We start from the raw sequence: 27,483 nt of genomic DNA on the forward strand, positions 1-27,483 counted from the left end.
GCGGGGATGTGGAGACAAAGGAACTCTTATCCACTGCTGGTGGGAATGCTGTCTAGTTCAACCTTTATGGAAAGCGATATGGAGATTCCTCCAAAAACTGGAAATCGAGCTCCCATAAGATCCAGCTATACCACTCCTAGGAATATACCCTAGGAACACAAAAATACAATACAAAAACCCCTTCCTTACACCTATATTCATTGCAGCTCTATTTACCATAGCAAGACTCTGGAAACAACCAAGATGCCCTTCAACAGACGAATGGCTAAAGAAACTGTGGTACATATACACAATGGAATATTATGCAGCTGTCAGGAGAGATGAAGTCATGAAATTTTCCTATACATGGATGTACATGGAATCTATTATGCTGAGTGAAATAAGTCAGAGAGAGAGAGAAAAACGCAGAATGGTCTCACTCATCTATGGGTTTTAAGAAAAATGAAAGACACCCTGGTAATAATAATTTTCAGACACAAAAGAGAAAAGAGCTGGAAGTTCCAGCTCACCTCAGGAAGCTCACCACAAAGAGTGATGAGTTTAGTTAGAGAAATAACTACATTTTGAACTGTCCTAATATTGAGAATGTATGAGGGAAATGTAGAGCCTGTTTAGGGTACAGGCGGGGGTTGGGTGGGGAGGAGGGAGATTTGGGACTTGGGTGATGGGAATGTTGCACTGGTGATGGGTGGTGTTCCTTTTATGACTGAAACCCAAACACAATCATGTATGTAATCAAGGTGTTTAAATAAAAAAAAAATTATGCAAAAAAAAATCCTTAAATATTTGGAATGAATTTTACTTGGTCCTGGTGTATGACCTTCTTGATGAGACTTTGATCCTATATGCTATGGTTTTATTGTAGAACTTTATGTCTGTGTTCATCAGGGATAATTGAGTTCACTTTTTCTTTTTTTTTTTAGCAATCTATTTGCTTTAATATCAGGGTGATGTTAGTTTTTCACAACCAATTTGGGGATGTTTCTGTTTTTTTCAATTTACTGAAAGAGCCTGAAAAGGTTTGGCTGTAGGTCCTTTTGTGCTTAAGTAAAAATATTAAAAAAGAATAAAGGTTAGAAATAATTTGTTAATGAATCCATCTTGCCTGGCCTTTTATTTTTGGGAAAACTTTTGATTACCATTTTGATTTCCTCAATAGCAATAAATTCGTTAAGATATGCCAGATCATCTTTGTTGTGGTTCATCATCTTTGGTTGGTTAGAATTTACACATTTTTATTAATATCTTTATTTAAATACCTTGATTACAAATATGTTTGTAGTTGGGTTTCTGTCAAAAACTGAAACCAATACTAATAAATTCTATGAAATATATATCAAAAAATCTGGAATCAACTCAGATGCCCCAAAAATGATGCCTGGATAAAGAAACTGTGGTATATATACACAATGGAATACTAGAAGCCATCAGGAGAGATAAAGTCATAAAATTTTTCTATGTATGGATGACATGGAAGCTATTATACTAAGTGAAATAAGTCAGAGCGTGAGAAATAGACGCAGAATAGTCTCACTCATCTATGGAATTTAAGAAAAATAAAACACAGTATTGTAATTATACCCAAAAACAATAGAGATGAGGGCTGGAAGGACTGGTCCATGCAATGAAGCTTATTAAAAAGAATGGTGAGTTCAGTTAGAGAAATACACTGACAGCTATCATGACAACAGTAGTGAGTGAGAGAAATAGAATGCCTGTCTTGAATACAGGCAGGGGTTTGGGGAGGAGGGAGATGGTGGGCATTGGTGGTGGGAATGTTGCACTGACGATGGGAAATATTCTTTTATATAACTGAAACCCAATTACAAACATGTTTGTAATCATGATGCTTAAATAAAAATATTAATTTAAAAAAAAGAATTTACACATTTTTTTCAGGTTCTCATGTTTTGTAGTATAGAGTTTCTCAAAGTCATTTCTTATCACACTTTGAGTTTTTATAGTATTATAGTAACCTCTCCTTTTTATTTCTAATTCAGTTTATTAAGTTTCTCTCTCCCTTTCTTGTTAGTTTTGCAAGTAGTTTATTGATCTTGTTAATTTTTTTAAAGAAACCACTCTTGCTTTCATTGATCATTCAGATTGCTTTTGGATTTGCAATTATGTTTTTAATTATTTAATTTAACTACTAATTATTTAATTATAAAATTATTAATTATTAATTTGATTGTTTTAAATTAAATTTCTATTTTATGCTTTTTTTTGTTAGTTTTTGGACCACACACTGGGATGCTCAGGTTTTACTACTGGCTATGCACTCAGAAATCACTCCTGGCTTGGAGGACCATATGGGAGGCTGGGAGATCAAACTGTGGTTCATCCTAGGCTAGCATGGACAAGGCAAACTCCTTACCTTTTGCACCACCTCTCCAGTCCCTCTGTTTTATGCTTTATTATTTCCTTCTGTCTGCATATATTTAGTTCATTTTTTGATCACTTTTCAATATAATAAGTTGTTCCATTAAGTTATTTCTTAGGCTCCTTCCTTCCTACTGCTGTAAATTTATAATTTTTTCTCTAAGTATACCTTTAGTGTTTCCAAGAAATTCTGATAATTTGTGTCTTCATTCTCATTTGTTTCTAGGAATCTCTTGATTTTCTGTCTCTGACTCACTGGTTATTTAATTTCCAGATGTTAAAGTTTTTCCTCTGTGTCTGTTTGTAATTAACTTTTAATTTTAGTACATTATGATCTGAGAAGGTTGATCATACAATTTCTATACTCTTGATTTTGTGGAGGTAAGTTTTATGGTCTATGTTGGAGAATGACCCATGTGCATTGAAGAAGAATGTGAATCCAGTTTTGTTGGGAATATATCCAATCAGCCACTCTTTCATTTCTACTTTTATATTTAGTATATTCTTGTTAGGTTTTAGCATGGTTGACCTTTCAAGGTCAACAAGGTAAAGTTGAAGTCTCCCACTATCATTGTGTTGCTATTAATGTCTTCCTTCAAATTTGTCAGCAGTTATTTTAAAAATGTTGCTGGTCCCCCATAGATAATAATATGTTTCAGTGGTTTCTACCTATTGTATATATTCCTTGATTATTAAGAAATGTCCATCTCTTTCCAGTTTAACTTTTATAAGTCTAAAGTCTGTGTCATCTAATGGCCAATCTAGCCATTTTAAGAGCATAGTTTGCTTGAATAATTGTTCTCCATTTTATGACCTTGAGTTTATATTTGTATTGACTATTCAGATGTCTTTCACATAGCAGCAAAAGATTGGATTAGGCTTTTTGATCCATCTTGCCACTGTTTCTTTTAATAGTGCAATTAGACCATTGACATTGAGAGTAACTGTCATGGGATTTAGTGTCTTTTTTGTAGAAGTTTGGTATTTCTTTTGGTTTGTCTTCTCTTAAAGTACACTCTTTAGGGGCCAGAGCAGTGGCCCAAGAGGCAAGGTGTCTTGCCTTGCCCAAGCTAGCCTAGGAACGACCGCGGTTGATCCTCCATCATCCCATATGGTCCCTCAAGCCAGGGATGATTTCTGAGTGCATAGTCATAACCCCTAAGCATCACTGGGTGTGGCCCCAAAACCAAAATTAAAAAAAAATAGACTCTTTAGTTTGTCTTTTAAGGCTTGTTTTGTATCTGTAAAGTTTCTGAGCTGATGTTTATCCATAAAGCTGTGTATCTTTCCTTCAAACCTGAATGCAAATCTGGCTAGGTGAAGTATTCTTGGTGATAAAATAATTTCATTGAGTTTTGTTACCATATCCCACCATTTCTTCAGACATTGAGGATTTCTTGTGACAAATATTCTGTAAATCTTAGAGATGGTTCTTTAGATGTAATTTCCTTTCTTGCTGCTTTTATTTTTAGTATTATATTTCTATCTGTGGATTCGTTATTGTGAATAGGATATATCTGGGCTGCTTTACTTTGGATCTCTTTTGCCTAATCCTGTTAAGGCATGTAGGATTTGGTTGTATAAACTTATTAGCTCTGGGTCTTTCTCTGCAATGATGTCCTTGATGGCTAAAAATTTATGAGGATTTTTCTGTCTGGGTCTTGGAGACTCCAATGATTCTCATGTTGTTTCTTTAGAATTTATTAAAGACTTCCATTTTTGTCTACTCAAATTCTTTGAAGACTTTCCCATTGTCTAAGTGTTTGCTTTAAGACTCTTTTTCAATCCCTTCTGTTGTATGGGGTTGTTATGCATCTCATCTTCCAGTGCAATGATTCTGTCTTCAGCCACTGTTGGGGAGGATTTTCAATGATGTTTTCATTTTGCTACCAAGTTTTTCAGACCTGTTATTTAAGTCTGAAGTCTTCTCATATCTACTTTTATATCCTCTTGGTTCTTATTTTTGGCTTATTTCTTTCTTTCCATGCCCTCTTTAAGTTCAATGAATATCCTTTATATTTCTTTAATGTTTTTATCTTAGAGGCTAAATAGGTGGTTGGTACATTCGGGTTATCAGAGTACCAACTTCGTTCTCTAAACATGGCAGAGGCTTGCATTGTTTTCACTGTCACAGTTGCAATGTGGTATTTTCTATATCTCTTGCTGGGGTTGTTGACTAGAGGTATATGTGGCTGTGGAGCAATGAGAATTGTGGTCTGTCCCACTGGAGGCAGGGTTTATGGCAGCTGCATGTAGCTGCATTAAGGAAATCTGGCCCTGCCCCTCTGGTTCTATACTTTGGGCCAATATGCTCACCAAGAGGAGTGGGAGCCATGGCCAATGTGCACACAATTTTTTAATTTTACAAGTATTTATTTATATTTAATTGTCAGTCTATTCAAAATAAAATTATATTTAGATAAAAAATGCATTTCATTCACATATTATCCTTAATACTATTAAATAAAAAAGGAGAACTCCAAATAGGTAATGAATAGGGTTCGTTTTTTTTTTTAATCACAGCATCACTAACTGCAGTATATGTTCTGAATTTTTGATATAGAATATTTTCATTGATGTAAGTGGTAGCTTGCAGTTTTTTAATTTGCATTTTCTTGATAATTAGCAATAATATACATATTTTTACATCTCTTTTTTATTTGTCATTTTATGTCTTGGAAGAAGAGTCCAATTCCTCGTATTTGATTTTGGTAGAATTCTTGTCTGATTCAGCATGATGTAAATCAGTTTGGAAACTACTCATAAAAATTAATATGGCTCATAGAAAAAATGGGGAGAAAAAATTAATAGACACTTCTCCAAGGAAGACTGAAAGATGACCAATAGACACATAAAAACAGGTTCACCATCACTCATCATTAGGGAAATTCACATCAAGACAACAATGAGGTACCACCTTACACCAGTGAGAATGGCACACATCAAAAAACCGGGACCAATCTCTGTTGGTGGGGATGTGGTAAGAAAGAAACTCTCATCCACTGCTGCTGAGAATACTGCCTGGTCCAAACCCTATGGAAAACAATAAGTCTCCCACTACATGACCTATAAAAAAGTTCTAATGTATTTATCCACAGATCTAGGTGCAGAATATAATGGAAAGCCAGGAACCCCTGCTGCAGTGCTTTTTATCAACATGTGCTAATGCCTTAAATTTATTAGGTAATAAATAACTTTTCAGCTTCTTTGTCCAAAGAAGTTTGTGATGATATAGAGTGGAGACCCTAATCTTGCAATTTGACTCCAAATCCTACCCATTTCCTTTTTTTAAATATAATTTTTATTTTGGTCCTAGTGGTTTACATATTGTTGACAATAATATTACAGGTTCACATTTACATAAAATCAGGGGGGTTCCCATCACCGATTTGTCCTCCCTACACCTCCATGTTCGTCCTACCTCCCATATCCTCCTCCCTCTCCCCCGGGGCTGCAAGAAATTGTGGTCCCCTCTGTATCTAGCTTAATACTTAGTAGTCTTGGTCTTGGTGCCTCCCTTATTTCCCCCTCTAATTGGGAGGAAGGAATACATAGTTCAAGTTATGTGGTTTTATTTGAAGAAGAGAAAAGTAATAAACTGGGGTAAAAGTCTAATATGCCGAAAATGGGGGGAATATTTCTAGAGGCTCTCATTGTCGGTTTGAGATGAAGGAGAAAAGGAAGGTGAAACACCCCAACAGTACAAAAAGAAGCGTCAAATATCCAGTGAGCACTGCAGTGATAACGATAGGCACCACAAAAAACAGCCATGGTCTTGAGTTAAAAAATATGGCAGAGCTCCTAAAGAAAGAAAAGAAAAGAAGAAAACAAAACAAAACAATATAAATATAAATGGGGACAACAGCTTTAATATCCACACCAAAACAATGCAATCAACAAAAAGTAGATAGGTTAATAAAAATAATAAAAATAATAAATGAAGAAAAAATAATATATAAAAGATAAAATTGTTTTGTGCCTTTTGCCTTTTTTTCCCTCCTGCACTGGCACAGTAAATATTGGGGTCATTTATTAAGTTTTCTCTTAGGACCTAAAGCATATGACCATTGAGACACTGAAACAAACAACTGCACCACAGACTTTTTGGTTTTGCAAATTTCTATTATACCTTCCTCCTTTTTTTCTTCTCATTTTTCTTCTTCTATCCTCTCCTTTCTCTTTCTTCACTTCACACTACTTTACTATGATATCATAAAGCCCATGCTATTGGTTGCATTTTAGGAAAGGAACCTTGATGCACAAGACATGGGGGATTACACTACACAAGAAAAAAGATCTCTAAGGTCTGCGTATAAGTGGGTGTGAGTTTGTATACAGTGGACTCCTCTTTGTTTGCCCAACCTACACTGTAAACAGTCCATGCCTATACTGTTTATAGCCTCTCTTATATATTATCCACCCTACCCACTCACACCTCCTTATACCCTTTCGTTCCCCCAATCCTGATCTTTTATCCCTCTTTATTTAACCCTATTTACCCTCAGTTCTTAACTCATTAGGTACCAAGACTGACCATCAGCCCCCAATAAGCCACTACCTAGCTCCCAGAGCAAAGGACACCCTCTCAGTCCCAGATTTTAGGCGACACTTCTTCTCACCCCCCCCACAAATGTGGACTGTTCCATGCTACCTAATTCAGCCCCTGAAGGAACCCCAGCATAAGGACACTACCAGATCCCTTATTGCTGCAAACCATTTCTCAGACCCAACAAGACCACAGTGTGGGATGGAAAAGGGCCTGAATCTTACCCCCCCCAATAATATCTCAAAAGACTTAATGGGTATATCTTTATTTTCTTTGTATGTTAAATACCTCAAGATGTCTGTTAGTGTGTTTATTTCCAAATGTAAAAGTAGCCTCCACCATCCCCCCACTTTTCCCTCCTTTTATTTTACAAAATATTTTTAGGTTTCTATTTTTCAATTTTATTTTCTATCCCTCTCTCCCTCCCTCTCTCTGTATATATATATATATATATATATATATATATATATATATATATATATGTGTGTGTGTGTGTGTGTGTGTATACATCAGTGTATATATATACATCAATGTATATACATGTATATATGTATAATTTCACTTGCTTGAGTTCTGCTAGGCATAAAATTCTAGAAGAAAAATTCTAGCTTGGGTTAAATGCTCAGCTCCAAACCAAAGCACAGAGAGTGTGTAGCCTATCATTCTTACCCCACATGCACCAGCAATATAATATCGCACTGTTTAATTTGCATAGGCATACTAAAAAGGAGGAAATCTTATATAAAGAATCAAACTATTGTTTACTAGGGATAAGAACCCATAAATTTTATAATACAGGGTGCCTTCCACCCTGAACATTTGTCATGAGACTCGACATGTGATTTGACAGTGATCCTCCAACCCTGAACTCCGAACCCTAGAACCCAACCATAGAACCAACACAGTTCCCTGCAATAGCACCAAGAATCAAACACCCTCTGAGGAGCTTCTAATACCATGCTGGCACCAACTTGTGCTGGTTGATGCAACATCCTGTTGGCAACAAGGAAGAGCAGGTTGCTTGACCTCATCACCTAATGGTAAGGTGAAATCAGAAGACACTATGTCCTTGTCATGAACAAAAATTAAGATCACTAATTACAGATGGCCAACTGTGACAACTGCAACTGGGCAGAACTTCTTGGCTTCAACCTAGGATCTAAACAAACACCAAGATCTCTAATTCCGGATGTCTGACTTTGACAATCTGAGAACCTCCAGAGACCAATCCTTAACCAGGAGTAAAATAATGAATAAAAATTCTATCTATATGCAGGGAAATATAGGAGAGATGCAGCTATTAGTGATTGTTGCGGAGTAACAATATATAAGGAAAGACAGCAACAATTTTCAGTAAGATCAAATCTAAGCAGTAAAATTTTGTTTAAATAAAAACTCTTTCATCCACTTCCACTCCCAAAACTACACACAGCTTTCCAAACTTGGCAGTTAGCCATGTGGCTGGTATGTGAACCAATTTACTCATCTCCACTTTATTCCTTTAAGTTGCAGTAACAATATAAAGGACAATAGCCAACTATGTCTTCACAACAAAGATAAAGAGTTTTAAACTGAAATAAAATATTTATAGCCTATATAGTACTTCCCCAGACTTAAATATTTATTAAAATTTGAGTCATGATGATAATTAGTTCATTGATTAAACTTATATGAATTTATTTAAAAGTAAATTCTATTCATAATTTCTAGATAAAAGGGTAAGATTAAGTATACATAAAGACAATATTTTACCATGCTCAGTTAGACACAGTGGAATTTAATTCATATTTTTACAAAATATAAAGTGTCTGCTTATCTCTTTTCAAGTTGTCATGTGACTTTATATAGCATACAGATGAGATTTAGAAATAAATTTATCCCCTTCAGAAATATTGGTAATTAAAAATTCAATTGACCTGATTCATGAAATGATAGAAATGAAAGGAGTCTTTCAAGTCCTCCAGGCATCACCCCTATGTTACGTTTGAGAAAAATAACATCCAAAAGTGTTGAGTGATTTTAATTGAACGTATTCTTGTCATTTCTTCATAGCCCTATTAGATCAGTTAACTCCATGTTGATCCAAATATTACACGTCTGTTTTTTGTTGTAATTTTTTTGAATGCTAACCTAATCATCTGTGGAGTTCTAGATGAACTCTTGCATTTGAAGAAATCATGTGTTGTTAAGGTCCTGTAGTCTGCTCACTTAATGTCCATTTAGGCTTCTCTTCTTTAAATTTCTAGCCACCAAATTTTTCTCCTGTTTCTCTGTTTCAGCCTTCTTCAGGACACAAAAAGGTGAATATTTGATAAGTGGAGCATCATACTAGCTAGGAAAAGCCATGCCATCTATTGTCACAGAAAACCATGTCTTTATAAGAAACTGCACTTAAAGTCTTTGTGTTAAATGCTAACATACAGTTAATAAGTAATATATTAAAATTTAAAAAATAACCAAATACTCTTAGCGTTTAAGACAGAATGTTTATTATTTCACTAATAATCTAACCAATCATTTGATTTCACTGCTATTTAAGGGCCAATCTAATAAAGGAAACAGTGTTGGGTCAAGATAGAATTTTAATGACAGCAAACCAAATTACTCATGTTCTCAAAGCAAACATATTGTCTGCAAAAATTATAGGGAAATTTTGTATAGCTTAAGAATAGGAGAAATGAGGGCAGGAGCGATAGAGTACTGGTAGAGTGTTTGCCTTGCACTAAGCTGATTAAGGACAGACCTGGGGCAGACCAGGGTTCCATTCCTGGCATCCCTTATGGTCCCCAGAACCTGCCAAGAGCAATTTCTGAATTAAGAGCTAGGAGTAACCCCTGAACACTGCCAGGTGTGGCCCCAAAACAAGTAAAAAAGAATAGGGGGAAAAAAGGGTGGGTACCAAACTAAGGTGGTAGAATAAGCAATCAAACCTGGGCTGATCCTTGCAGACAAGCCTTCTCCAGAAAACATAAATAGAGTGTAAGATTTGGAGAAGAACTATTCTTTAGTTTGGGGCCAGGTGGTCTTTGGTTCAATTTCCATAAGTTATGCTAAAATGAACAAACAGGTACGCTGACTACTAATTATAAATCATTTGAATTAGTCTGTATTATTGAAACTCTTGGAAATAAATTTGTAATTTAGTGTTGTTTTCATCTCTTTAAAAGTTAGTCCCATACATATAAACACCTTAATGACTTTTCAACCAACTGGAATCAATAAAAATGAATGATAATAAGACATTAGATTCTCATTAACTTATTGGAGTCATATTAATTTCTAAAAATGATGTTTATTTGTTTTGTTTAATTTGAAATAATTTTTTGTGTGTTGAAACAAGTTGAGAGGACATTAAAAACTAATTTAAATTGTGATTAATTTTAATTTCTGATTCAGTATTCTTATTTTAATATAAATAATTAGAGCATAATTTCAAGATTATAAAAACAATATTTTCATAATATCAATCAAGGTATGATTTTAAACAAAGTAATTAGAGCACAATTTCAAAATTATAAAAATATTTTTATAATATAAATCAAGGTTTAATTTTTATTTATAAAAACCCAGAGACCATTATTTATATTAATGCTTTATTGTCATCACAATATGAATGATTAAAATTTTATGCATATTCTAAACTAATTCTAATTTTAGTTAAAATTAAAATGTTTTCCTTGGACTCAGAGACTATATAGTTAAAAAGGAAAATATATATCAGTAAAAATATAGTTGTAAATTATAAGTTAATTGAAAATAAATTAAGAACTAATGCTGTGAGAATAATGACACTGAAAAAATGGAAGAGTACAAATACTTATGAAATTCTCTAAATATGAGAATCTTAAGTGTTTTATTTTAATTATGATTAGATTTATAATACTACCCAGGGTATCTGAGACAAAAAATAACTGCCAGAATTTCTAATATTCACTAGTGTCATATTTAGTAGGCCTAATTATCCAGGTCACTTAATTTCTTTCTTTCTTTTCTTTCTTTGTTTCTTTCTTTCTTTCTTTCTTTGTTTCTTTCTTTCTGTCTATCTTTCTTTCTTTCTTTCTTTCTTTCTTTCTTTCTTTCTTTCTTTCTCTCTCTCTCTCTATCTCTCTCTCTCTTTCTTTCTTTCTTTCTTTCTTTCTTTCTTTCTTTCTTTCTTTCTTTCTTTCTTTCTTTCCTTCTTCGTTTCTTTCCTTCTTCCTTTCTTTCTTTCTTTCTTTCTTTCTTTCTTTCTTTCTTTCTTTCTTTCTTTCTTTCTTTTCTTTCTCTTCCTTCTTTCTTTCTTCTTTCTTTCTTTCTTTCTTTCTTTCTTTCTTTCTTTCTTTCCTTTCTTTCTTTCTTTCTTTCTTTCTTTCCTTCTTCTTTTCTCTTTCTTTCTTTCTTTCTTTCTTTCCTTTCTTTCTTTCTTTCTTTCTTTCTTTCTTTCTTTCTTTCTTTCTTTCTTTCATTCTTTTCTTTCTTTCCTTCTTTCCTTCCTTCCTTCTTTCTTTCTTTTCTTTCTTTCTTTCTTTCCTTTCTTTCTTTCTTTCTCTTTCCTTCTTTCTTTCTTTCTTTCTTTCTTTCTTTCTTTCTTTGTTTCTTTCCTTCTTTCCTTTCTTTCTTTCTTTCTTTCTTTCTTTCTTTCTTTCCTTCTTTGTTTCTTTCCTTCTTCTTTCTTTCTTTCTTTCTTTCTTTCTTTCTTTCTTTCTTTCTTTCTTTCTTTCTTTCTTTCTTTCTTTCTTTCTTTCTTTCTTTCTTTCTTTCTTTCTTTCTTTCTTCTTTCTTTCTTTCTTTCTTTCTTTCTTTCTTTCCTTCTCTCCTTCTTTCTTTCTTTCCTTCTCTCCTTTCTTCCTTTCTTCCTTCTTTCCTTTATTTCTCTTTCTTTACTTTTTCTTCCTTTCATTTTTAGGCTAATGTTACAATTTTACAATTTGATTTATAAGCAACTCACTACACTGAAAATTTGTAGTATTATTATAAAAATTCATATAATATGTTATATTAATACATATTTTATTTACATATTTATTTTATATATTAATAATATATTTTATTTATTTATTTATTATTACTTATATAATATATACACATATAGTTTATAGTTTGTTAATGAGAGGGCTGAAAGACCCTCTTTCTACAAATATAATAAAATTAAAATTAAATTAAATAAGGTGAAATCTCCTGTGGCCATTCACTCACCCTCTCTTTTTCAACTGATAACCATCATTATATTTATCAAGTCTAGACTTGTTGTTTCTTTTGTTGTTACTTTACCAGATTATATTATTTTTTTACTGATATAATCGGGAGTGTGTTTTTCTATTTTCTAATATTATGGTCATATTCACTTCTCTTTTTTGCTAAATAATCAAGTGGAAATAAAAAATCTCTTTTATGTAACAAAAATCTTGATAATTTACTTGTAAGTTCTTATTTCTTGAGAAAGAACACCCAATTAAAATGGCATTATAATACAAATTATTGTGTATAATAACTTATTAAATTCAATGATCCACATCGAGTCTTTAGTTCCAATAGTTCTAGAGATGAAAAAACTGAACTCACATAGGAGAATGTTTTTCCTGTTCTTGTGTTAGAATTTTATGCTAACGAGAGCCTAAACACCCATTCTTGTCACAATGACAATCTTTACCAAACATCTGCAGAAACATTTGGAATGCTATTGTTAAGAGAGGAATTGTACAAGTGTGCATGTTTTTGTAACATACCATTATGGTATGATAGAAAAGAAGATTTCTGATTACAGTATCTTGATCATCTGTTACTGTATAGCAGATAAAATGACTTGTTTGTCATAGAATTCTTCAGAATAGAAATGTGAGTTGAATTCAAAGTTGGAAATGTTATGTCACCTAAAAATTTATTCATCTGAAATCAACTTATTTGCTGATGAAATCATTATAAACTCGACTCCTCTAGCTAGGTCTAAAACATATTTTCCCTTTTTTACTCTAAGACAAAAAGCATGGTTGCCCATAATATTGAATTCTTATCCTTTCACTATCTATTTATATAGGCTAAAACCCAACAAACAGTGCTTAGGAGTTACTTTGTTTGTTTGTTTGTTTTTTGTTTTTGGGCCACACCCAGCAGCGCTCAGGGATTACTTCTGGCTCTGGGCTCAAAAGTCACTCCTGGCAGGCACTGGGGACCACATGGGATGCCGGGATTCTAACCACCGTCCTTCTGCATGCAAGGCAAATGCTCAACCTTCATGCCATCTCTCCAATCCCCACAACAGATATTTTTATTTTAAAACTCATGTCCACATTAGATCATACCTCTACTTTCTTGAATCATAATTTTCAGTTACAAGATAAAATAAAAACTCTTTTTCTTTATACAAATATGTAATTACATATTATATTTAAACATTGTGGAACATAAATATGTAAATCAACACCAAATAGAATCATTTTTATAATGAAAATGATTATATATACAAATATATAATTCTATCTATGTAAATATCTATCATTTACTTGTACAAATATATAATTATATATACCTTATTTAAACATTGTGGAACATATATATCTAAATCAATAACAAGCAGACTCATTTTCATAATGTAAATATAATACCACTTATTATTTCAACACTACAGTTATTGAAATATATGGTTTAAGATCACTGATGAACTTTTAGCTGCTGCTATAATGTTATAAGTAAGGAGACACAAATGACAAAAGAACAAGACAGAAATGCTCTCTCGTTGACTTACATTCGTGTGTTTATATTAATATAGACTTAGTGTTAGTTTTTAAAATTAATTGACTAGATGTCATCATTTTGTTTTCCAATAGCTTTTTTTAAGAGTAGAAGAAAACATAGGAGAAAATAATGTTCATACGCAAGTGCATATTCCTATGTATGTTAGGTTTTAGTAGAACAGTTTCTCTATATGTATATTAGACTCTATAATTAGAATCATATCTGTTACATGAGTTCCATCAATTTTAAATTTCACATATTGGGGAAGATATATTTATCTAGGTAGGTTAAAAACTAGCATGTTTAGAATATTAATGTCAACCATTTTTTAAAAATAAAACACTTCAAAGTCTCTATGTTTAATCTGCCTTGAGGGGATTCTTCCTGCAATTAAATAGATTTTTGTTTAAATTAAGATTGCTTGTATTCTGAGTAAAATTAATATTTGTTCCTGTAGTATTATTGAATGGAGAAATCACAATTCTGAATTGAGGATTTTAAGCCTGGAGCTTTAGTGTTCTATGTAGGTTATATGAGTTCTGAGCCAGTGGGAAATAGTCTTTGCCCTACGGGAGAGAAAAGGCAAAGAAAGCTGGCACGGTGTCTCAGTCAGAAACTGAAGTTAAGTGTACTTTCTGTTTCCCATTGTACCTCATGTTAACTTCTCTCTGATAGACAAAGCATAGAGAGTACTAAACACACCACATGTCATTAGTGGTTCAGCTATGCTTTTTCTTTTAGCTCTATGAAAGAGAGAAAACACATTGGAAGATATCTCTGAAGGAGGAAAGAGAGGACTCAAGGAAGCAGGACATTCTTGCTGGCCATATTCCCAAAGACATGGAGGAAAAATATCACTTAGTTCACTCTTTATATTAGGGAGAATGAAATAAGGTTTATCAAACTTTGTCTTCTGAAGTCTTTCTCTTGTAAAACTTTTCAATGAAGAGCAGAGTAGATATTCTCTAGGCATATAGAAGTGAATGAAACAAACACTAGGACTTTAGAGGGACTGAAGTTGTGGAGAAGGTTTGAAGAATTTTAGGTAAAGACACATTAGAGTCAACAGAACAAGTGTGATTGTAGATACTGTAGTATTTTCTTCAGCAAGATCAAGAAAAAAAGTGAAATTAAATTTATATTTAATTATGTTTACTAGGAGTTTGTTCAGAGTTAAAAGAAATAAAGATTATCCATGTGTGACCATCACTGTCAGCTAGACCACTAAGTATTAGGGAGCACACCTTAAATATGGCTGACATCACCTCTGGTACAACCATCTTTGGTGGTCTCCAGGTCATCTTAGGTGCCATCTTTGAGGGTCCAGACTACCGTCTGAGGCCTCTGAAGCTTAAGCACTACTAAGGTGGTGCAAAACACCCCTTTACTGCAGGCCTGAGGAGCACCATATCCTCTGTTTTTCCCATTAGGCCCTATCTAATTGGCTGAGAATAACTGTATGGACTTCCAGCCCTTCTGAGCACTTTTTGGAAAGCCTCCCTCATCCCCCACTGAAAAAATATAAAAAAAATTAAATTCAGCACTAAATTAAAAAGGTCGTTTTATGGCCATACTTATTTCCTATTTGTTGTGCTTTCAGTTTTCTGATAGTCTCATAGTCAGAGTTTTATTGCAAACAATAATACTATTATATATATATATATATATATATACTTTATTTTTGGGTCACACCCGGCGGTACTCAGGGGTTACTTCTGGCTGCCTGCTCAGAAATAGCTCCTGGCAGGCACGGGGGACCATATGGGACACCGGGATTCGAACCAACCACCTTTGGTCCTGGATCGGCTGCTTGCAAGGCAAACACCGCTGTGCTATCTCTCCGGGCCCATATTTATATATTTATATATATTTTATATATAGTATCTATATAGTAGTTAAATTTTTGTGGCTGTGGCAAAAAGAAAAGAATATATGTATATGTAAGAGCAAAGCACATTTGAAATTTAAATGTAATACTTTTGTGCTTTTTATATTCAATTACCTATTGTTGAGACAATCCACGTCTTTAAGCTACACTTCAGCACAGTGTTGCTATATCAAGAAGTTCATAGTCAAGAAGTTATGAGCTTGGTATTCATTTTCTATTCTGTCTTATTTTAACACATTACTTGAAGATAACAAATGCAAGAGTCACCTTTAAAATGTAAAATGTCCTTTATATACTAAGATTCAAAATTATTGCTACAAAAAATAAGTGGCACTAAGAACAAATATTTTTTGGGGGGTCACGTCTGGCGACGCTCAGGCGTTGCTCTTAGCTTTGTACTCAGAAATTACTTCTGGCAAGATCCAGGGACCATATGGGATGCTGGGAAACTGATCCTGGGTCAACTGTATACAAGGCAAATATCCTATCTGCTGTGCTATCAACTTAAGCCCAGAATTGATTGACATTTTAGATAAAATTATGTGGTCAAAAGCTTCAGATATAAAATGATATATACTTTTGGTTTTTGGACCACACCCAGAATGCTCAGGGGTTTCTCCTGGCTTTGTGCTCAGAAATCGCTCCCAGTAGGCTCAGGGGAAACATATGTGATGCCAAGGGATCGAAACTGGGTCTATCTTGTGGCAGCCTCTTGCAAGACAAATGCTCCTATCACTCTGGCCCCTAAAATGATTATATAAAAATATATATATATATACATATATATGTATATATATGTATATATACATACATGTATTTTGAATAAACTTTCAATAATAGTGGAATAAGTATCATGCCTCCTAATTAGATAAATCTGACTTAATGATTTCCAAGCATATTCCAATATTAATATGCCTTCTTACTAAAATAATATGTCTGGTGAAAAATTATAGAAACATAATATTAAATTTGCCTGACAAATTTTTTACCTCAGCCAAAATTGCTTTAATGGTACATGGTGTTTTTGGTGGTTTTAATAAAACATTTGAATACATCACTTTATTAAAAAAGAATGCATCCTCTTTTAAAGTTAAAATAAGAAAAATCTGAATAAAATCAACTTGAAATAAAAGATTTTATTTTGGTAAATTTTTTCATATAAATTGTCACATAATTACAGCTATTATCTTACAACGATGGTGCTCTAAAAATTCATTAGATGTTAGTTTTGTCACCAACTATGAATTATATTAAGTTTTCCCCATTTTTAGGAAAATCACATTTAAATTACTGAGGCCATTGTAATGATTTTAGAAAGGGAAATAAGCATAGGTTTCTAAAATGTTTAAACACATATTTAAAACTGAAATTATTCAAACAGGCTTTTAATTACATTGCTTATTTTTATGCATAAATCACCGTATAATTATCCATTTTACTACCAACATATTAGAACCAAGTAAACACGTGAGCATGTTTTCTCAAAGCTGGTTCCAAAGGTCACAAGCACATACCCATAACAAATCACTTTAATTTTCTTTTCATAAAATATTTGAGACTATTTTTGACATATTATTGATATTTATTAAACTTGAAAACTGTATTCTTTAAGTGTATAACTATTAGCATATGAGCTTTGCGTTCCTCCCCAAATTGGCTCTGCACTTTGTCTTTCTTGCTAAACTTTCATAAACAGCCTTGCAGACATTTGTGCTGCCTTTCATTGAATTATAAATTACCTCAGTGCTGAGTTGATAGTGTAAAAGACTTTTGTAATGATAACCAGGAAAAATTGAGGGAGTCCTATTTGTGAAGTCTCTTGAGATGGGTATCGTAGAGTGTAATGAAATAACATTTTTTCACAGATTTTTAAAAACTCATTAAGGTCCAAAGAGTTGTACATTGGTGTCTTCTTGTAATTTTGGAAAATTAAAGTGCAAGAACCCCTGTATGTTATATTATGGAACATAAATCAGAGCATTAAAAGCCATATAAATGAATTACGTAAGCATGTTTATATGTTATATATAAGTATATATAATAATTAAAAATAAAAGTGTGGAGATTTTTGATTGTTAATTTGTTTTGGCCATTGCTGGCAGTGCTAAGGGCTTATTCATGGTTTAGGCCAGGGAACCGTATGGAGTTCTAGATATTGAACCTAGGTCAGCTGTGTGACTTACCTGCTAAACTCTTATGCCCCAAAGTGTCTATTTTTAAATATTTTTTAAAGATTATTTGAAATATCAATATAATTATGAAATAAACTAAAACACTTAAAATCCAAACTTACACATAATACTTACATTCAGATTAGAAGTAGGAGATGTTTACACATTGGTTGTTAAAGTTTTACAGAGATGTGAAACCCTATACTGTTAAAATATTTATTTATTTATTCTTTTTGAGGCACACCCTGTGATACTCAGGGGTTACTCCTGGCTATGCGCTCAGAAATCACTCCTGGCTCGGGGGACCATATGGGACTCCGGGGATCGAACCTAGGTCTGTCCTTGGTCACCCACATGCAAGGCAAATACCCTACTGCTGACCTATTGCTCTGGCCCCATGTTAAAATATTCCTTAAAGATCAGAAAACTAAAATACTCAATTTTTTTTCTGTGTTGTCCACATGTAAAATAGTTCTCATTTTAACTAAAAATATTCTAAAATATAACATGTAAAAGCACAACTTCAAAAACATCTATATGTCTTTTGAAACAGGCAATTTCAGCAAAAATACTATGTGTATTTGAAGACAAATGTTTGTTTACTCTTCAGTTTTCTCTGCTTTCACTTTTATAGCATGTAAGTTGAGAACTATAAAATAATTTTTGAATGTTTAGTTTTACCAGTACTTTACAAGTGAGATAATACAATTTGCTTTTGGTATATAGATCATCATATAATTAAATAATATTATTTTGATAAAGTATCAAATGTGATTATATAATTATTCTTATATATAAATTCATTACTGCATCCATTGTATTTACTCTAAGCTTTACAATTATAAATAAAACATTGATATTCATATGGATTCCTTGACATAATGATGGGATGCTATAAAGAACTTTCCTTTCATGTCACTAACCCCACTTTGAATAACCAGTATCACATATGGTTTCTGACCAGAGTCAAGAGGAGACTTTAGTACTGATAGTAATGACCCTAAAAACCACCATCAACAAGGAAACAAGACTTGATGCATGAGGAAATTAAATATGAAAGATTTAAGTAGTCTAAAAAATGTCATGCAATTTATATCTATAGCTAGAAATAAAACTTATGTACTATCTAAATTGCCCTACTCATAAAAATTTGCTTATAATAGCATATGATACTGTCATTATTTTTGTTGATTTTAAGGAATAATGATCAGTTTATCTTAAAATTTATATCGATTTACTAATTAATTTTACATATAAGGTTAACATGTTTTTTTATTAGGTATTTGAGGTAGCTGACAAATTATGTACATTATTTGGGAGATAAAACATTTTCCACTGCCTCCCATACAAAGTCTAATATGACTTGAATTCAGAAAAAATTAACTATATATGATAAGGACATACTATGACCATTGACTTTTGATAAAGTGAGAAGATAAAAGGTAAATAAAAGAGAAAGATGTTAAAAAATAGTTTTTTAGCACAACCATACTGCACAGCCATACTGCCAGACATTTAATTTGTATATAATACATATTAAATTAAATTAATAAAACCTATTATTAGTTAATGTAAAATATTCCTATATACAGTCTTAAGTTATGCTTTGTTAGTTAAGAACATTAAGGTGATTGTTGTTGTTGTTGTTTGTGTTGATGTTGTTGTTGTTTTGGGTTATACCTTGTGTTGCTCAGGTATTACCAGTAGCCTAGTGGAACTCAAAGGATTCGATTTCCTGGTTCTCACAAGGTCCGTCCAATCTCCACCATATTTGGTCACTAAGTGCAAATCCATGAGTAATTTCTGAGCACCATCAGGTGTGACCCAAACCAAACTAAGGCAAAGAAGTGAAGTGTTTTTCCCCAGAAACTAGGATATAGTAATTTCTTAAAGAGTGATTATATTTTAGCTGACAAAAGCAATGGTCATCATCTGAAGTCTACAAAAGTATGTATCACTACTTTAATTTTGGAATCTTATTTTTTTATTATAAGTGAGTTTATTTAATTTTTTCTAAATTGAACAAATATGTTGTGGAAAGAAAATGTTGTATGTGCACAAACATACATTTTGTTAAAATATAATAATAAATTAATTCCATATTACACAGAATACTTCAATGTTAGAAACCTAATATTACCATTTCTGCTTCTTTTCAATAACCATATAAGAACAAATACCTTTAAATTGTGATAAACATTTCAGAAAAAAAAAAGAAAAAAGACAAAAGGACAAAAGCTCCCACTGTTGTGAGTCTATTTCTTAAATACCAAACACTTATTAATATTAAATAATTATGTGTTCCTATAACAGAGAAATTCCATCATAAAATGTCATTAATTTCAATTTTGCATTCTGTCTTTTACCATATTTTGCTAAGGTCTGAAGAATCATAGCTTAACTGTCCTAATCTGATCAAGGATATATAGTATTTTTTTTAAATATGGAACGCTTCACGAATTTGCGTGTCATCCTTGCACAGGGGCCATGCTAATCTTCTCTGTATCATTCCAATTTTAGTATATGTGCTGCCAAAGTGAGCACAAGAATATATAGTATATTAATATACTCCTATATCTTATATATAATGTACATAACCATAAGATCTATGCATCTTACAATTCTTATTTATGCTATTTAATTTTATACACAGGAATTTTGAATTTAGTTTATAATATTTATCACTATAGAAAGTCAGTGAAACATAACGTGAATAGTTTAAATTTCTATAAGTATTTTTATGGTTTTATAATGTTCAATTAATATGAAAATAATTTAGCTTTTATCTGATAGAACTAGTTAGCCTAGTTTCAAATGTTGGTCTCATGGGTATAATAGACATAACTGAAATTTCTGTTAAGCTTTTTCCTTTAGTAAAAATTTTAAATGACTTGTAGATTAGCGTGGTAAATGTGCTGCCTAGTTCTGAAAGAGTTGGACTAGGTTATACAATTTTATTCTTGCTTCTAAGCTATTTTATTCTCAATGTTTAAAATAGTTTCAAAAATAATTTTAATTCTTTGATTTTGTTTTCAGAGCATTGCTTTCCAGGATCTGGGGCTTTTATTTTATTTTAATATTTTTGTCATTATAATTGCTACAAAAAGGCACTGTCGAATGGAAAAAAATTACAGAGTAATTCTGTGGTTTTGCTTTTCTGAACTATGGCTTGAGAAAAGCAATATAGGCTGCTATGTTTGGAATAAAAAGAATGTTATTTAAAACACTATAATTATTGCTTCCAGAGTATAATAGCAATTAATTTAAAAAGTAATTTAATGTTCTCCATTTGAGAAAAATCAAATATATATCTATGTTTAGGTATATACATATACATATGCATATGTTAATTTATTGGATGGTAGTTGGAATAAAATGATAGGGCTTATGCATATATGTTCAATATATGTGAACTTATTTTAACTTATGTTATCATTAGATCATATAAAATAGAATTTTTAATCTTTATAGAAGTAATATTTTTACTACTTATGAAATTGGCTGCATTATTTTGTAGACATATGATATCCAATCTATTCTGTAATTATGGGGAAAATATATCTCTTTGTGTGTTGGATTCCAGACATGATCAAGTTTAGTATAGACATCCATAAGAATGGTGCAGAAATTAATCTTAGGAAAAAAATTTTAAAAAAAGAAATTAAGCTTAGAAACAGACTGCATGAGATGACATTGAGCCCAGCAAATATGTTGTTACCACAAAAGTGAAGGGATGTATTATAGTCATTTAGACATTTTACATCTATTTATTTGTCTTCTTAACTGAAAGGTGGCTTCCACTCTTCACCATTTTTGAAGAAGCTGTTCATATTTGTTGCTGAGTTTTGTGAGTCAGATGTATACAAATTTACAATGTGAAGATATTTCTTAAATTATTTATGAATTTACTAATTTTTTCATATTTAGTAAGTTCTTTTTTAAAGATAAGAGATAAAAAATTAAAAAAAAGGTGTGGTGTGTATTTGTGGCAGTTGTTGTTTACATAGGCATCACAAAATATCGGGGAAATAAAAAGAAAAGAAACCTTTGGCCTAAAAATAGGGAGGCCTTACCCATTAAATATCCTGGCAGAAGACCAACTGTAGACTCCAAGCATACTAAGTGTCTAACCCCAAAGTCTTTCTCTATGGTCACAGTAAAAACTCTTCACAATCACATTTGTTGCTGTCAGGTTTCTGTAGTTAAAGTTCCTGGTTTCTGTACAGATCTTTTGTTGAAGTAAGGGTAACACAGAGCACCTTTTAGTTTCATCTCACCATTACATGGCAATGCAGAGAACCCTGTCCTGAAAGCAGGTTGTTGCTGTTACAAAGACATCAGGATGTCATATGAGCCCAATCTGGAGTAAGTTGATGCCAGGGCAGCAGTAGGGCCTTCCCTGGTGCTGGTGTAGAAAACAATGCTGTTTCCATAGATGGGATGCAAGGTTCAGGGGTGAATGGTCAATGTCCAATCTTCTGAAGCCTAAGCCAGGTCACTATAACAAATGTTCAGGATGTAAGGCCCGACTAAAATCTAAAATTGTTGTTTTCCTATCTTTTCCATTCTTTTAAGGCTGGTTTTGAATCTGCAAACTTTATGAGCTATTGTTTATCCATAAAGCTGTTTATCCATCCTTCAATTGAGTCAAAGTCTGGCTGGGTAAAGTAATATTGAAGAAGCATTTATTTTGTTGAATTTTCTTAGTATATCCCACCACTGCCTTCAGGCCTGGATGTTGCTTGTAATAAATCTACTGTAAATCTTAAGGATGCCTCTTTCTATATAAATTTCCCCTTTGACCTTGTTTTCAGTATACTCTCTCTATCTGTGATTTTCATCATTGTGACCAGTATATGTCTTGTTATATTGTCTTTGGACTTATTTTAACTAGTACTCTTTGGGAATCCAGGATTTGATTGCATGCACTATTTAGTTCTTGGAACTTCTCAGAAATGATAACCTTAACTGTTGATACTTCAGTGGGACATTCATCCTGTGTCTCTGGCACTCCACTTATTCTTATGTGTGTTTTTTTTTTCTGGTGACTATATCTCAGAATTCTATTATCATCTGTTCACTTGATTTTGTGTTTCAGAGCACATGTTTGTGTATCAGAACAATGCTGGTACTTAAAGATTTCTCTTTAAAATAAAAAAAAAGATTATGTCATATAAATTCCCTTCTGAGGATACAAAATTTAAAATGCAGGAATTAATTACAGACAATGGAAAATAGCTGAAAACTCTTTTAAACAAAACAACTAACTATTGAAGAACCAGGATGAAAGGGGAAATAAGGGAAGAGATCAAAAGGTACCTGGAAACAAATGAGAAATTAGAACATCTGGAACAATTTATAGCCACTTTCTTTTTAGTGCAAGAGTTCCTGAAAATAAGAAACAATAATCTCTGAGATTATTTTTTATATTTTTTCTTTATCTTTATATACTTATTTGTTTTTTTCTGAGATTTTTCTTTTCTTTACATTTATTCCATATCATTCACTATTTAATTTAATTTTATTTACTCATTTTGTGTGTACTTTGGGGTCAGCATTTCTTGAGGCTTACTCTAGGTACTTCACTCAGGGATCACTCCTGCTGGACCTTTGGATTTCAAATGGAGGGCTGGAGGTTGAACCCAATTTAGCAGCATCTGAAGCAAAAACCCTGCCCTCTGTGCTATCTCTTCAGTCTTCACGTCTCCCATTTTAAAAATACATTTTGATGTTATCTTATTCTTTTTGTATGTTTTGTAGATGGTATATTATCACTTTTTTCTAGAAAAGAAAATGTAACTGCATACATGGGTTTCTATTTTTAACATTCACTGTCAATTACTTCCCTTTCAATATTCTCTGACTGCCATTTTTGTAACAACAAAATAGGTACTTCATGTGTTGGATGTCATTGAGTCCCATGTCCACCATCAAACACATTTATCCTAGTGTAGGACTTCATCTAGGACTCATTCTAAAATTATTGTTAATACTTAATAAAGAGCTCTGCCTATGGTAGGCATTGTAAAACAAGACCTGGAACTCTTGCAGGATTTCAGGAAAGTTTTAAAATAGCAAACATGCCTTGTTTTTACACTTGGTTTGTTATCCTTTATCACTATATACCATATGTTATATATAATACTATATTTTGCATATTACTATTATGTTACTTATGTCAGACATAAGTGTCACATATATACAGTATAATCTTGATTAATTTGCAAAAAATATAAAAATATAGTGTCTATGTTTTATATATATGGGATGTAAACTGGGAACTGGGGTGGAGGGAGGACAACTTTGGTGATGGGAATTCCCCTGATTCAATGTTAATATATACCTAAAATATTACTATGAAAGATATGTAATCCACTTTGGTCAAAATAAAAATCATTATAATATTAAAAAAATAACATTTTATAGACATATACATTTTAAGAATATAACTTTTAGATTTTATTGGATAATTTTTTTTCATTGCAGTCATTCCCTTCTATTCCCTCTTGAAGTCAGAAGAGATAACAAGAACTCCATTGACAGGCATGTGGTCAGACCCATAACTTACATTGAGGTTTTTTCTTGTTCAACAACAGCTAATATTAAATTCAGTGTTATCAAATATTTACTCACAGTAATATGCTCCATTTGGTCTGTTCTGTGAGATTTGGCTGATACTTAATAATAGTTCTATGCCCTTTAGCAAATATAACAGCAAGAAGACTACGATGCTCAAAACAACAGACTTGTTAAATTGTGTAGTATCTTTTTTATTTCCTGTTTGCTTTTACTAGTCTAATATTTCTTCTGGAATTTTGGCATATTTATACATTTTCCTCCTGCTTTAAAGCATGTCATAGCTGATTCTATTTTTTAGAGAAATGTAAGATTTTATATATACAATTTGTGATCAAGATTTCTTCGTTTCTTATAGAGGAACTTTATTGACCTTCCCTATTATTTTCAGGCTTACTCCCTTTACTCTGCACTGTTAATGATCAAGCATTTATAATGACATATTTTATTTGGTTGTCATATACATTTACATCAATCAGTTTTTATTGTTGAAAAATGATAATAACTATAAAGTTTTCCAATATTTTCTGCATCAAGTGTAAAATTCATTATCATTCTTTTAGGACTAATAAATTTACTACACTGGGGAGTCTATTGTGTCAATATAAGGCAAATATGGAATCAACTAATTCTAGAGAATGAAAGTTCTATTAATAAAGAAATGACACCTAAGGTCAGATGTGGTGGAAAAACTCCTTAATAGAGTTTTCATAAATCCTCTTTCTTAGGTTTTAAGGTTAAAAAGTTCCATATGATGGTATAGTGGTATATTAGCCTATTGTGCAGAAGACTGGAGCTGGAATTATTCCTCTACTATATGATATGTGTGCCTGTCAAAGACCTCTAGGCCCTTAACTACCCAGGGTGTATTTGGCATTCAGATTACCCAAGGCCCTTGCATTGAATCATAGGGTCTAATGCCTAAAAATCACTAGTAGAAAAATTCTTTACTGCATTTTATTAACTTACTTTGTTTCTGTCGGATTCTTTGAATTTATGGATCTGATATTCAAATGGAAGTTTTAGATTGTGGAGCACTGATAATGTTGTCCAAAAGTCTTTTTGACAGATTAAGAAGGTCTTATGTTGGGAATCTTCATAGACTTCTGTAACTGCTAAAACAAATGCCCTCCTCCTTGTTTCTCATTGTTCTTTGTGTTCTTTTGACAGGTGACTGGTGCTAGGCTGGGGGGGTCTCTGTCAGTACATAGACCTTTATCCTTTTTTGTTGTGTATTAGCTACTGGACTAAGTTGCAAGTATTTCTTGACTGACACTTTATGTTAGGCATTACCTGGACTATGGAGAGTTCAGTTGTAGACCATCTATCTTTAAGCATGTGGCTTGATTCCCAGCTCACCTCTTCATGCTGAATAAGAGCTGTTTCACTATACTTCATAATCTCTATTTTCTCCTGCGTGCAAAGTATGTAGTCATTCTGTTGATCTATGTTTTGGTTCTATTAGTAGTTTTTGAATATTGAATTACTGAAAGATCACTTCTAAACATAAAAGTCAAATAAGGTTACTTAATTCTGTGGCCATACAGATAAAAATGCTCTATATATGCCTCTTTAAAAGGGAAAATAAAAGTTCAGAGAAGGAGTTCATCTAGGTTGAGCACCTGCTTTTTATGAAATGGGCCTGGGCTCATTCTCCATCTTCAGATGCCTCGTAAATTGTCCCAGGTCATCACCAGATTATTATTGACCCTGAAATCAACAAAAAGATGGATTAAAGTGAGACAGAAAACAGTCATTTATAGGTTCTCAAGGAGCACTTTTTAAAATTTTTGAAATTATATCTTTATTTAAGCACCATGATTACACACATGATTGTAATTGGTTTCAGTCATAAAAAGAACACCAGAGCACTTTTTATCTGCAATTTAAAGTGTCATGTGTATGGCATATCACCTGTGAGCTCCTATCTTGAGTCACCTCCTTGACCAGATGGAGCTTAGTTGAAAGAAAAGCAACATGAGGTTTATTTTGTGCCCTCTGCTTTCCTTATTGTTAGGGCTGGGAATAGACTTGGGGTGTGGAGAGTGTTACAATGAGTATATACATATGGTACAGTGATCTGAACATAGAATTCAACAACTTGCCAGTTTATCCTTTAATAATGGTCCTAAGTTTGTATTTTTTGAATTACTGAGAAACATGTTCTTATTTACGAAGTATGTTTTAAGAAAATTATCTAAATCCACAATAATTCAGTTATAGAATTTTTGTTAAACATTTGCTATACATAATTTGCAAATGATCAACATTCAAGAAAACTATAGGAAAGATTGAACTTTTCATATGCTTCATATTCTAAAGGCACTAGAAATACCATTGATAAATATTTGGCAAATTTAAACTTACAATAAAACCTAAACATATCATTTCCTATATTATGTAACTGACTTGATATGTTGTTTTCACTGATATTCTCTGAGTTTGAGTCTTATAAAAACATACTCACAATTTAATAAATTCAATCTTCTGCAGATTAAAGAATGCATTTTTAACCCTATGATCATCACCTTAAGGCTTTACATTAAAATTTTACAGTTTCTTTAGATCCCAAATCTTTAAACCAAAGAAATTTAAAGAAAGAAAAAATTAGAAGAGACTAAGTTTAAGAAATGCTTAGAAATACTCAGAAATCCAGAATATAAGGAGTAACTGTCCTTTTCTTGCCCAGAAATTGCAGGCTTATTTGTATCCATTAAGTTTCCCAATTTTTTTTGGGGGGGGGGCACATCTGACAATGCTCAGGGGTTACTCCTGGCTCTGCTCAGAAATCACTTTTGGCAGGCTGGGGGGAACATATAGGATGGAGGGAATCAAACCAGGGTCCTTCCTGGGTCAGCTGCTTGCAAGGCAAAGGCCCTACTGCTGTACTATCACTCCGACCCAAGTTTCTTAAAATAATTTGTAAAATATGGGTGAATTTATTTAGAACTACTTTTGGCATATTTGGATATATATCTATGAATTTGTATAATTTTTTATCAACGAGCTATTAAAAGCAAAATGATAATTTTAAATATATTAAGGATTTTATGCTTATATAGAAAACAACTTTTTTTTTGTTTTATTTTTTGGGGAGGAAGAATACAGTGGTGCTCAGGTGTCACCCCTGGCTGTGCTCTGGAGACAATATGGAATGTTGGGATTCGAACCCAGGTCAGCCTCATTCAAGTAAACTCCTTTCCCATTGTGCT

At 32.6% G+C, this 27,483-nt stretch overlaps 1 protein-coding gene and 1 non-coding gene across 2 annotated transcripts in view; one reads left to right on the forward strand and one right to left on the reverse strand.

Moving 5' to 3' along the window:
- The window catches only part of CCSER1 (coiled-coil serine rich protein 1), an 809,928-nt gene that overhangs the window by 628,339 nt on the left and 154,106 nt on the right, over positions 1-27,483 (forward strand). The gene's annotated exons all lie outside the window — the stretch shown is intronic.
- LOC126032968 (U6 spliceosomal RNA) lies at positions 20,133-20,239 on the reverse strand. Its single transcript, XR_007504126.1, has one exon. It is a non-coding gene; the product is annotated as a U6 spliceosomal RNA (small nuclear RNA).

Source organism: Suncus etruscus, chromosome 16, assembly GCF_024139225.1.
Source record: "Suncus etruscus isolate mSunEtr1 chromosome 16, mSunEtr1.pri.cur, whole genome shotgun sequence".
In the NCBI taxonomy this organism is placed as follows: Eukaryota; Metazoa; Chordata; class Mammalia; order Eulipotyphla; family Soricidae; genus Suncus; species Suncus etruscus.